We start from the raw sequence: 13,045 nt of genomic DNA, 5'->3' as shown, positions 1-13,045 counted from the left end.
TGATAATTTGTAGGGATCCTAAATCTACATTTCAGCTCTAATCAACAAAGGGACTAAGCATCAGAGAGGCACAATATTCTCTAAGTAAGTGATTATCATTAGAAGCTATTTAGAGGGTTAAAAAGGGAGCAGGAAGAGACATTATTCTAGTTTAGAAGCCAATGATGATGCATAGCTAATTAGAACATTATGAAATTAAAAGTGGAGATTATTACCCTAGGAAACAACAAACCTCAATAGCACAGGTATCTGTCATAAATGAACACCGCTTTACAATATCATTTAACCTGTGTGTATGCATACACGTGGAGCAATTAAACAGGGAAACTGTGGCTCAAACTCAATGGCTGAATTTGAATCAGGTGTTTTGAGGGGAAAGACTAAGATGCCAAAAAATGCAACTGAATTTAGTGGCATAATCCCCTTATCTTAATGGCACTTAATTTCACCCGTGGTATATGGCATGGACTTCTTCACAATGTATTCAATTCCTATTATGGTCTTTGTAAATTTATGCAATGCATGCATAAACTAGAACAAATAACCTTACGACCAACTAGCAAGGACCATGGCAAACCCTGTCCCTTTCCTCTTCATATGTATTGTGTTTGTATCAAGACAAGCTGCGTAGCCACTATTTTCTAACTTGGTCTTTGTTTGAATTTAATCTCAACCAACTGGTTTTCTGAACCGCATTCACTGCCAGCCACTGTGATACAGAACAAACATACGCAACACGTAGGTGACCTCTATCATCTTTTAGGGACCATGTGCAGGAGTGACAAAAAAAGTGTTGCATCAGCAGGCAGAAGGAACGGCCACATGTCCATTGTAAGACGCCTTTAAACTTTCTGAAAAATAACACATGCAGAGCTTGGTGCAGCCACATTTACCCTTCCCTACAAATCGATTCCTCTTAAAGGAGGGTGTGTGTTGTGATCAGATCTCTAAGCACCCCCCACCTCCCAGCTTGGGCAGGGCTATGCCCTGCTCCACTCCGGTTGGTCGTTTCACAGTCACTTGGACCCTAAAGCCAATGGCTTGGCTTGAGGGGATGGCCGCAAAACATTCTTTAATCCCTGTGCGATTTTTGCTGGACCTCTTTGCCTTTGTGTAGTGGATCACCCACCCATCCCCCTTTATTTAGGTCTGACTGGCCTTGCTATGGTCTTTGTTGGTCGCCTGTTTTGTAATGGGGGCCTGGTAGGAATTTTTCCATCTGGCAAATGGGCAGGGCCATTTGGTTTTCGCCTACTGCGTAGCAATCATGACAGCTTTGTAAGGTTTGGCGGTTAGGCGTTGGATCAGCAATGGTGGGGTGGGGAGGTGCATAGCTAATGGTTGGGAGATTAAGTACTACTCCATTCCTTCTGCCCACTGAGTAATTGTAAATCATCAGTGAGAGACAATATGATACCATGAATAGTTCTGAACCTAGTTCAAATCCCTGCTCAGCCATAAAGCTTATTGGATGGCTTTGAGTCAAGGCTAATCTACCTCACTGAGTTATTATGAAGGGAGATGGGATGGGTGTAGCATAGACGGCCCAGAAGGGCCATAGCCCCAGGCGCAAGATTTTGAAGGGGCATGAACTAGGTACCCCCATGCAAGGATCCCCATCCTGCCTTTCCTGTCACTGGGGGTCTTTGGGCTGCTGTCTACTCTGATGGACACCCATCCCATAACCTCCCATCTTGTACCTGGAGATGCTAGTGACTGAAGCTGGTCCATTGCATATGCAAGGCATATTGCTTTATTTCTAAACTGTGGCTTCTATATCCATATCATTTCACCTTTTCAGCAAACCACAATTCTGAGATATTCTGCTGCTAAAAGGGCCAAAACATACATTAAAGGAACATTGGAAACAGAATCAGGAGGGTTACGCACTGAATTACAACATGTGAAATGGTAACACAATCAAAATGCCACATGTAAACCAATACTGCAACTCAATATTCTGTTGAAAGGAACAATTTAGGACAGGGGGAAATCAAGTTAACTATGATTATTCATTTTGAGGGGTGGTATTTTAGTAATGGAACACTGATTGGAAGGACTCTGTGCGAAGATAACAGGACTATTTTTACGGCTACATTTTCATTTTGGAGGCACAGAAAAATGCTTTTTGACAAAGGAAGGCTTTCATGCTAACTACTTTAGATCAAAATACAAGCTGGTTCAAGTGCAGCCAAAGAGGTTAAGCAGCCAAAATTGATGCTATGCATTCTGGTGTGCTCTGTGTCTGAGGCTATTTGAGAATTCACTGTAGGTACAGCTGGGAAATCTCACGAATACCCTTGTCCAGATCTCAGCTATTAGGGTTATAAAAATATTTTCACATTTCCTGCAGATGGCTAGATTCTTTTCTTTGCTCGTAATTTTAATTCAGAATTCATTACAGACAGCTGTTGGCTCTGATAGAAACTAATTGCTCTTTTACCAGACTCAGCTGTGAGCAGTCAGGCTTCCTTTCCCTTATAGAGTATATATAAACACAGGCAGGAAAAAATTAACTAAATACATGTGGATAAAATGACTCATTGAGAATACTGATCAAATAATGTTTCAAACCACAGCACAGGTCAAAGAAAATTACAAGACTCACAGGACATGATAAATATCAGGAAATAAGGATCACTGCTAACTAATAGTGATAAGTTATAGAGTGGCATTTCTATTTCAAGAAATACATGCAAGACTGTATTTTCATAAGTGGTCAGTTTAACAAACTGAAGCATCATCAATCCACCAGGAACATATTCAGCAGAAAGGTATTTACATAGGAAGACTGCCTACTAGCAGGATCCTTGCACCTAATCCATTCTTTTCCGGGAAAATAGATAGCAGATGTGCAGAGGATCCAAATACTAATGACTACAGAGTGTCTCTCCAAAATGCACGTAAGCTGCCATCATGCACAGAAAAAGCAAAGGTTAGCCACTGTTGTAGGGAGACACCAGGACTGTGCTTCAACAATTGGCACAGCCTGCCAAGCAAGCACCTCTGCAGTACACTTCCTTACTTGAAAGGATGTTTCAAACCACAGCACAGGTCAAAGAAACAGGAGATATTCAGCGGGATAAGCAGAAGCTGCTTGCCCGCAGATCCCTCCAACGGGTATGAAAGGAAAGGTAAAAAGGTAAAGGACCCCTGGACTGTTAAGTCCAGTCAAAGGCAGCTATGGGGTTGTGATGCTCATCTCTCTTTCAGGCCAAGGGAGCCAGCATCTGTCCACAGACAGCTTTCCATGTTGTGTGGCCAGCAGGACTAAACCGCTTCTGGTGCAATGGGACACTGTGACAGAAGCCAGAGAGCACGGAAACGCCATTTACCTTCCTGCTGCAGTGGTACCTATTTATCTACTTGTGCTGTTATGTTTTTGAACTGCTAGGTTGGCAGAAGCTGGGACAGAGCAACGGAAGCTCACTCCGTTTCAGTGATTCAAACTGCCGACCTTCCGATCGGCAAGCCCAAGAGACCCAGTGGTTTAGACCACAGTGCCACCCGCTGTGCTGGCGAGTCAGCCCCATAATCTTCCCAGCAACCAAATCCTCACATGCAGGCATCAGTTAGCGCAGCATGTGAGTACACATCTTATCAAAGAGGAGAGACTGTTTTCTCAGTTATTCACTCACTAGCTGCTAATGGACACCTCATCACAGGAACTATCTGTTGAAGGGCTACCCATTACTCATGACTATCTCTCTTGCTCATCTTGCCACCAAAGGCTGCCCATTCACTAGATACAGAGGTGCTCCCTATTTCCCTGTCCTGTGCATCACTAGGAAAGGTCCCTTGCAGGGCTTAGCGGGAAGCCATAATCTGCTCCCTGACTGCAAGCTTCCTGTTCCAGCAGTGTCTTCTGAAAGATGCTTGATGGAGGGGATGCAGTTATGGTGGCAAACTGTACCTATTACTCTGCTCTCTGCCAAGCAGCTTCTAGACATCAACCAGAACAAAAATGATGGCAAGCACAAATCCCTTTCTGTGTACTGATTTTTAAAGCTACTGTACCACTGGTGCTGATCTACAAAAATGTTGAGTGTTTCCATTGTTTCTTGGGAGACAGTAGTATTAGCAGTTAGGGACCCTCCTTTTCCCAGTCCGCTACCCAGATTGACTGGGTCAAACAGGAGAAGGGTAGGGAAGGATTCAATGTTGCATTACAATGGCAATGGTTCTCGTCCGCATCCCATGGAGTATGTGGAATTAAATGCCCCGTAACACAGATTCGAACAGCTGACCTTCCATTCAGCAAACCCAAGAGGCTCAGTGTCTAGACCACAGCGCCACCCGTGTCCCTATTTACCTTCTACCTATTAAATGCCAATATTCTGCACTGTGCCTGTCTTTGATGTCAGGAAGTTCAGAGCTCTTAGAATACTTTCACTGAGAACATGCAAATATACACTCAGCCATTCACACATATTGTAGTGCTAGGTTAAAGGTAAAGGGACCCCTGACCATTAGGTCCAGTCGTGACCGACTCTGGGGTTTCGGCGCTCATCTTGCTTTATTGGCCGAGGGAGCCGGTGCACAGCTCCAGCTGTGTCCAGCATGACTAAGCCACTTCTGGTGAACCAGAGCTGCACACAGAAACGCCGTTTACCTTCCCACCGGAGCGGTACCTATTTATCTACTTGCACTTTGACGTGCTTTCGAACTGCTAGGTTGGCAGGAGCAGGGACTGAGCAACAGGAGCTCACTCCGTTGCAGAGATTCGAACCGCCGACCTTCTGATCGGCAAGTCCTAGGCTCTGTGGTTTAACCCACAGCGCCACCCACGTCCCTCGCTAGGTTACAAACAGATTAACGCCTGGCACCTTCATTATAGACCTTTAGGTGCCAGGCAAAAAACGTTCCTCTTTAACAAGGCCTTCGGCTGATTGACATCCAATGCCCTTTTAAAATGCGTGGGGGGGGGGTTGTTTTTGTTCTTATTTTGGTTATGTGTTTTGAGTTTTTATCTTGTGATTTTATCTTGTGAACCACCCTAAGACCTGCGGGGATAGGGCACTATACTACTGCCACTACCACTACTATTAAAGCTCACAGAATTTTATAGTCTGCCCATCAGTAAGTATCCCCTCAAGTAATCAGATATGGTCTTCTTTGATTTAGAACTTGCATTAGCTGTGGTAAAGAGGACAGAGTGTTCAGACCAATACTAAACATCACTCAAGAGATAAAGTGCCATTAAGTTCAATGGGACTCGTTTCCTGGTCAGCATGTTTGTTTATTTTTAATGCACATTTACAACTTTTTACACCATACAATATTCATCCTTCTCTCTTATCCTCGGACTTCCCAGTCCATCTCTCCATGGCATTCTAGGTAGTCTTTTGTTGGCTGTATAATCTATTATTCCACCCAAATCTTCCTTTATTTAATGTTACCTGCTGCTCATGTGTTCATTCCTACTTGTAAGGTAACTGACTATTATATCCTCTGAGATACTCTTCAAAACACTTCCACTCATCTCTTATCCGTGACTCATCCTTAAGTCTTAGTTTTGCAGTCATAGTTACTAATTCTGTACTAATTTCAAACTGTGATCTAACGTGAGGACCTTAGAGGACATGAACAGGCATACTGATGCACACAGTATTTGAAAACAAAGGTGAGAAGACAGCTGTGGAATTAAATGTTGTGGGGGAGGAGGGAGCCCATTAGGCATAATAGAGGAATAATAGAATATCCCATTTTCTAGAAGGAACAAACAAACAAAAGTGAAACATTAGAATTTAATGTTGTTGACAGACAATCTATTTATTGAGCATTCATTCTGACTTTTTGGCTGGAGGGTATATGATATTGCATCAAGTAATCACTATCCTACGGTTCTTAGTGCATTTCTCCATCACTTTCCTTATAGCAAAAAGTTTGATTTTGGGGGTGGTGGGAGGAATGATTTGTAGCTCAAGAGTGCCAAATCAGCTTTAACTGTGCAACCTGGTTTTGCCAGCAAGTGACTGAATCCCACCTGAAAATAGCAAGAGCACCCTAAGGTTTCCATCTCCTCAGAGTATTACGGAAGAACAATGTCAATCAACATTTGATGATCTCCTTCTACCGGTCAACAATAGAAAGTGTTCTTTCACACTGCATCATGGTGTGGTATGCTGGTTTGACATCAACTGATAGGAAGTGCCTACAGAGGGTGGTGAATATAGCTCAATATATTATGGGCTGTCCCGTGAATCTGCTGGATGAAATAGGGGAAGAACGTTGCCTCAGGAGAGTGAGGAAAATTCTCAGGGATAATGCACACCCTGGCCGGCACTTTCTTGATCTCCTGCCCTCGGGCAGAAGATATAGAAGCATGATTGGTCACACCAACAGGGTAAAGAACAGCTTCTATCCATGGGCTGTTAGGCTGCTGAATGAAAAGATAACAACAGGGCAACTGACTTTCGGGTTTGGTGGGTGTGCGTCAGTAAACGAGGGGAATTAAGACTAAGAGAGCAGATATGGGGTGCTCGTGTAATCTCACTGTATACAAGTTGTACAAGTGACAATAAAGAAGAAGAAGAAGAAGATATCCCGCTTTATCACTACTCTAAGGAGTCTCAAAGCGGCTAACATTCTCCTCCTCCCCCACAACAAACACTCTGTGAGGTGAGTGGGGCTGAGAGACTTCAAAGAAGTGTGACTGGCTCAAGGTCACCCATCAGCTGCATGTGGAGGAGCGGAGATGTGAACCCGGTTCCCCAGATTACGAGACTATCGCTCTTAACCACTACACCACTCAATAAAGTATTTCAATTCAATTTAAATTTAAATTTAAATTCTTGTTGTATTTATACCACACCCACAACTAGATCCCTTACAGTTGAGAAATGTCCACAAAGCACCCCAACAAAGGTTTACAGTCTAAATGATGTGACACATTTAGGGAAAAGGAGCAGGTGGATTTGGAAAAAAAACCCTCAGCAAAGGGAGATTAGCAATAAAAGCAAAGCAATCAGACTGGGAAGCTTGGAGGGGAGACAAAGACAAGTCTTAGAAGGTTGTTTGAACACAGTGAAGTAGGACAACTATCAGTGGGAAGAGAATTCCAAAGATAAGAAATGATAACAGAGAAAGGACAAGTAGGAGACACAGCAGAAGTGAGGTGGCACATACCAGAAGAAAAGAGAATACATTATAGTCAAAGAGATGTGAGATAAGAAGGTACAAATTGAATTAAGTGATTTAAAGATGAGAGATAAAAAATTTGAATATAAAATGGAACATGAACAGAAGTCCATAAAGAGCGACATGATCAAAGTGGAAGGAACAGGAAAGTAAACATTCATAATAGAAACACTAGAATGGAGATAAAGGAAGGCCAACCAGAAGAACGTTACAATAAGCACACTGAGAAATAAGAGAGGACGAACTCTTGGTTTTAGGGTCAGTCTAGGGAAAGACAGGAACAAATCTCAGACTATTAGAAAGAAGGAAACAGAAATATGAGTGCAGGTGTGAGAAGAGGAAGATAAAATGGAATCTAAAACAGCAGCGACATTGCAACCTTGAGGAGAAGAACACCATAAAGATTAAGCTAAAAGAAAGAAGAGAGGAGGACATTGGAAACCTCCCTTTCTGGCAGGGACAAATCGTATGTAGGGAGCGAAACATGCGAGTTCTGCATCTGAAGTATCTTTTTAATAAGTGTATGGGGATGTTAGCTGCACCTTACTTGAATTAGGATCTCAATAAAACATTTAAAACTTCAACTAGGCCTTTGGCTGATTAATGTTCGGCAGCCTTTTAAATGTGTCCAAGGGGTTATTGTTTTGCTGTTTTGTTTTAATTATTTACTTGTTTTTATCCTGTATGTTATTCTGTGCACCTGCCCTGAGATCCTATGATGAAGGGTGATTTATGAATCAAATAAATAATGACAACAACAATAATAACTTGACATGAGAAGACAATTCACAGTTAATGTTTAGAATGACTTCTGAAGTTTATATCGCACAATACACCCATGTTCAATGTTCTGTATTTTTTGCTCTATAAGACTCACTTTTTCCCTCCTAAAAAGTAAGGGGAAATGTGTGTGCGTCTTATGGAGCGAATGCAGGCTGCGCAGCTATCCCAGAAGCCAGAACAGCAAGAGGGATTGCTGCTTTCACTGCGCAGCAATCCCTCTTGTTGTTCTAGGTGCGTCTTATGGTCTGGTGCGTCTTATAGAGCGAAAAATACGGCACTTACATGAATGCGCTTACATGTTGTTAATGCACTTAAATATCTCAGGTTCCCCACTGTAGATATGGCAAAAAAATTGGAAAAATTACACCTTCACTTCCATGTTATCTGCAAGGAAACCTGATCAAAGAAATTTTCTTGTATTATTCAGTATTTATAGTATTGTGTGTGTACTTTCTTGTTCAAACTATGGGATTTGCTGTTTAAAAAAGTAAAGTGAGGCTCTATTTTTGTATGTTTTAATTACTGTAAACTTTTACATGTAAAAAGGAGTGCCGGGTGAGGAAATGAATGAACTGGCATCAAAATGTGTGTGTAGGGGGGAGAGCAACTTCAGAACCATATGACGCAATTGTAGGTATGTCATGTTGTAATAATGGAAAGCATCTGTATAAAACGTGAATATCCCATAGCTGGCTGAAATTTATCTTTAGCATATCTCTAGGTGAGAGTGCGTTCCTTAAATCCATAATTCACATTTTTCAAAGCTGCCCACCTGCCTTCTTTCTGTTACTCATTTTATGGACATTAGCAATGTATCTGAACACTTCATTAAATTATATGTCTCTTCAAGGATTGCCCACTGGTGCTCTGTTGCAGAAACACAGAGGATAAAGGCCTATGTTTCTATACAAAGCTTCTGGGTAACATTACTGAAGCAATTGCTAAGACTTCTGTGAAGTTCTCAAAACAAAACAAAAAGGCTTCCAGATGCCCTCTGGTGCTATTTGGCTATGATCTGATGAGCACCTGTTTGCCAGCAATAATCCGACTTCAAACGCAACCGTGTGCTTTTCCTGCTATCAATAGACCACATGTTACACTCTGTCTATCGCAGATTCATAGAACTAAAGCCTGAATTTCAAACAATAAGTGCTCATTAAAAGGATATTTAATTTTACAAATGAAAGCAGATCAGCATGGAGGCAATGGTTGGACTGTGATATTGCTAAATTGCTCTGGAATAGGCAGAATATTATGCAGAGGTAGAAATGGATAACTAAATGAGGCATTTATAAGTTATTCATTAGAACCAGCTCTGCTGTTTGGCAAATGGGACCAATGGCCATGACATTCCACTTCTAGAAGGTATAAGTAAGTGCCAGCTGGGAAGTTGACTGTTACTGCCATTATGATGATTAAAGCACTATCAGCATATGTAGTGCTCTATGGAATGACAAAAACAGGCTCCTACACCAATGGCCTAACAATCTGGATTCTGTGGTATTCTAAAGTTAAACTAGTGTTGTGATTCTTAGAAACTCAAAGCCTTGAGTATGCATGCATTATTTGTTAGCAGTAAGACCTCTGCCATTTATGGGCACAGCAAAAATTGCTTTGAGATTTTCTCATTTCTTTTTTGCAGGCCCAGCACATCTGAGCTGCCAAGAGAAGATGCATGGATTGCAGGCTAAGGGTTAAAACCGTTTAAATGCAACTGTGCAATTAAAGGCATTGTTTTCATTTTGTTTTCCTGCAGATGAGTGTTAGCTAGTTCCAAGCTGCTTTTGCTTTTCTTCCTAGGAGTTTGGCATGCTGAATCTGGCAGGTCACAATCAAGAGGAAGTTGGTTATGTCTCAAGTCCTATTGAAATCAATGGGGGAAGACAATCACAACTAACACATCCCATTGATTTAAATAGGGCTTAAGTGCACCTCTTTGGATTGCTGCCATAATATATAATTGGAGTACACAGTCTATAGAAAATTTCAAGGGAATAGATTATGGAGGGCCAATCACATGCTCTCAGTGGAAACTTAATTGCCTACATCGTCAGTTAAGAAAACAATTTACCCAGTACTTTATCACTGTTGCTTAACAGAACTGTTTATTTTTATCCTTATTTTTTAGCTACGCTGTATAAAAGCTTTTTTGGCACTCATGAAAATTACATCCAGTTTTCACTTCAAGTCTTTCAGTTGCAGCTCTTAAATTCATACATGAAAACTTATTTGAGAGATGTTTATGATTATGTTTTTCATAAATCTACCATCAACACCGTTTGCTCAGCTCTGGAAACAAAAACAATAAAGAAGGAAACACGGAGGAGGTCTCCATAAAACAAACTTGTTTCAGTTATTAGGGAAATGAGAACAGGTCTTGCACTCATTGTTTTCCTCAGAAGAAAGTTCTGCTGTGTTTACTGTGACTGACTGAGTCAGTATGTATGTATGCATTGGACTGCACCCCAAGAAAGAACAAAAGGAAAACTAAAAAGTACAGTGGTCAAATTCTGTGGACTTAAAGGATACTGGGGCAGAAAAAGTGGAGAAAAAAATCCAGGGCTTCCTTTGTCTCCCAGTTGCTGAAGAACAAAGAGTTGGCAAAGAGTTCTTTCCAAAGGCTTCAATGCTTAGGTTACTGTGGTGGGTATGTAAATTGCTGCCTGAAGGCATTTCAGGCAATACACATGGCTAATCCAAAATACAGAGACAGCTAAGGCAAAAGCTTTGGACATTGATCTGACACTGTCACACCCTTTTGCTATCCTGTATATATGGAGTATATATGTATATACTGTATATATGGGACGTGGGTGGCACTGTGGGTTAAACCACAGAGCCTAGGACTTGTCGATCAGAAGGTCGGCTGTACAAATCCCAGGCCATGGGGTGAGCTCCCATTGTTTGGGTCCAGCTCCTGCCAACCTAGCAGTGTGAAAGCACGTCAAAGAGCAAGTAGATAAATAGGTACCACTCTGGCGGAAAGGTAAACAGTGTTTCCATGCGCTGCTCTGGTTTGCCAGAAGTGGCTTAGTCATGCTGGCTAATAAAACGAGATGAGCGCCGCAAGACCAGAGTCAGCCACGACTGGACCTAATGGTCATGGGTCCCTTTACCTATATATGGAGTGCTCGGGGATGGGTATAGTACCTCTGGTGGGGGACATTTTGTTCTTTTTCTGGATTAGTTTGTCTACCTTTGTCCCCAGCCTGCACTCAGCTCAGCTCTCATCTGTGGCTCCTAGAAGCTGTCAACATGCAACAGTGGACACACACTGGGAACAGCTTCAGTTGGCTGGCTAAACCAGGTGAGGGTAGCCAATTGGTCTCAAATCCTCGGTAAGTTAGGAACTTCCCCTGCATGCGAAGACAGGCCCCAGAGGGTTGAGCAGACGAGACCAATAGTTGGCCCACTGGTCAAGAAGGCGGTTTCTTCATGAGCTGTAGAGGGAAGTGAGGTGTAGGTGGGGCTTGCCCACCTGGGAAGGTAGCCCATCCAGGAGAAGAAAAACTCTGATCCTAAACCTCTGTTGCCTTGCGGGATATCTTCAAGAGAAAAAAAGGCTACGGAGCAAATCCTACCCAAATCTGGAGTGGCGTTCCTGAGATACTCCCAGTATCTGATGGTGCCAGGGTGGGAGGAAAGGCAGGAACAGAGAAGGAGGTGGGACTTGCAGCTATCATCGTGGAGATGCATGAGACAAGAAGAAGACGAGGAGGAGGAGTTTGGATTCGATATCCCGCTTTATCACTACCGGAAGGAGTCTCAAAGCGGCTAACATTCTCCTTTCCCTTCCTCACCCACCACAAACACTCTGTGAGGTGAGTGAGGCTGAGAGACTTCAGAGAAGTGTGACTAGCCCAAGGTCACCCAGCAGCTGCATGTGGAGGAGCGGGGAAGCAAACCCGGTTCACCAGATTATGACTCTACCGCTCTTAACCACTACACCACACTGGCTGAGGAAGCTCCCTTCCCATGATCCTTGCCTTAAAATTTCCCGGCAGAGACCCCCACATTCTGCTAGAACCTTCTCCCAGGTCCTTGGCCAATCTTCCATCTGCATCATCGTGACCTGGCCAGCCCATGACAGCCTCAAGGTTCAAATACACCTGAGGGACTGTCTCCTCTAATGCCATCTTGCCTGGGGCCAAATATCAAAAGGAGATGTCCTTCTCTGTGTCCTACCTCGGCTATAAGGCTTTCTCAGTATGGTGTGCGTCACTTTGTTCCTTGAAATGTGAGTGGCCACCTTTCTTGCTGCCTTTTGCTTGCTGCTGAAGACATTTTTAATAAAAAAAAAAAATCCATCAGGCTTTGCCTATTTATTTTATTTAAATGCTATGTTTTATCTGTCTGTGTATCTGCCTGGTATCTGCCTGTGTTGGATTTTTAATGAATTTCTATTGCTATGATATTGCAGTTTTAAATAGTTGTAAATTGCCTTGAGTAGTGCATAGGAACTAGAAGCACGGGGCAGAAATTCTGTTTTTTATAAATAAACAAATTATCAGCAGATTCTTTCCATTTAGAACTGTTCAAAATTGCTTATCCGATTGCCTCACATTTCAGGTAAAACAAATTAGGGATATAAATTGAAATTACTTGAAGTGTAGCGTATGTAAATAGGTAATAAGAAACTTCCTTTCACAATGAAATCAATGGATTTGCAAGATCACCAGAACAGATGCAGTTTTGTGCTTTTCAGGTATATCTTTTCAACTTGGTGGGTATCCAACCATTTGAACAATTGGGTTCTTCTACCTTCAGAGATTCAGCTATTTGAGCTGTATGTCAAGCAAAATGCTAGCAATCGCAAGGTCCAGGCACACAGCATCTTTCCCATAAATGTTCCCAGAGTACCTCAACCCAACCAATAAATATTATCGCATAATAGTATAGCTAGTATGAGGGGAGCTTCTGTGCACTTATGGTGCTGGAGTCATGAGAGCTCAAGAACACCCCTGAAAACTGGCAACCAGAATTGGGGGAAACATGCAAGTAAACCACACTTGGAGATCCCTATAAGAAGGATTACAAATATACTTGAATATATATATTGAAATTCTGCTTGGGTGGATTTTGTATCCATAGTTCTAAGTCAGGGGTCAGCAAACCTTTTCAG

At 42.4% G+C, this 13,045-nt stretch overlaps 1 protein-coding gene across 12 annotated transcripts in view; it reads right to left on the bottom strand.

The window, feature by feature from the left end:
• The window catches only part of PTPRD (protein tyrosine phosphatase receptor type D), a 1,386,996-nt gene that overhangs the window by 35,156 nt on the left and 1,338,795 nt on the right, over nucleotides 1-13,045 (bottom strand). The window lies entirely within an intron of this gene.

Source organism: Podarcis tiliguerta, assembly GCF_965153285.1.
Source record: "Podarcis tiliguerta genome assembly, chromosome: 17".
NCBI classification, from domain to species: Eukaryota; Metazoa; Chordata; class Lepidosauria; order Squamata; family Lacertidae; genus Podarcis; species Podarcis tiliguerta.
This window is presented reverse-complemented; position numbering and strand designations above follow the sequence as displayed.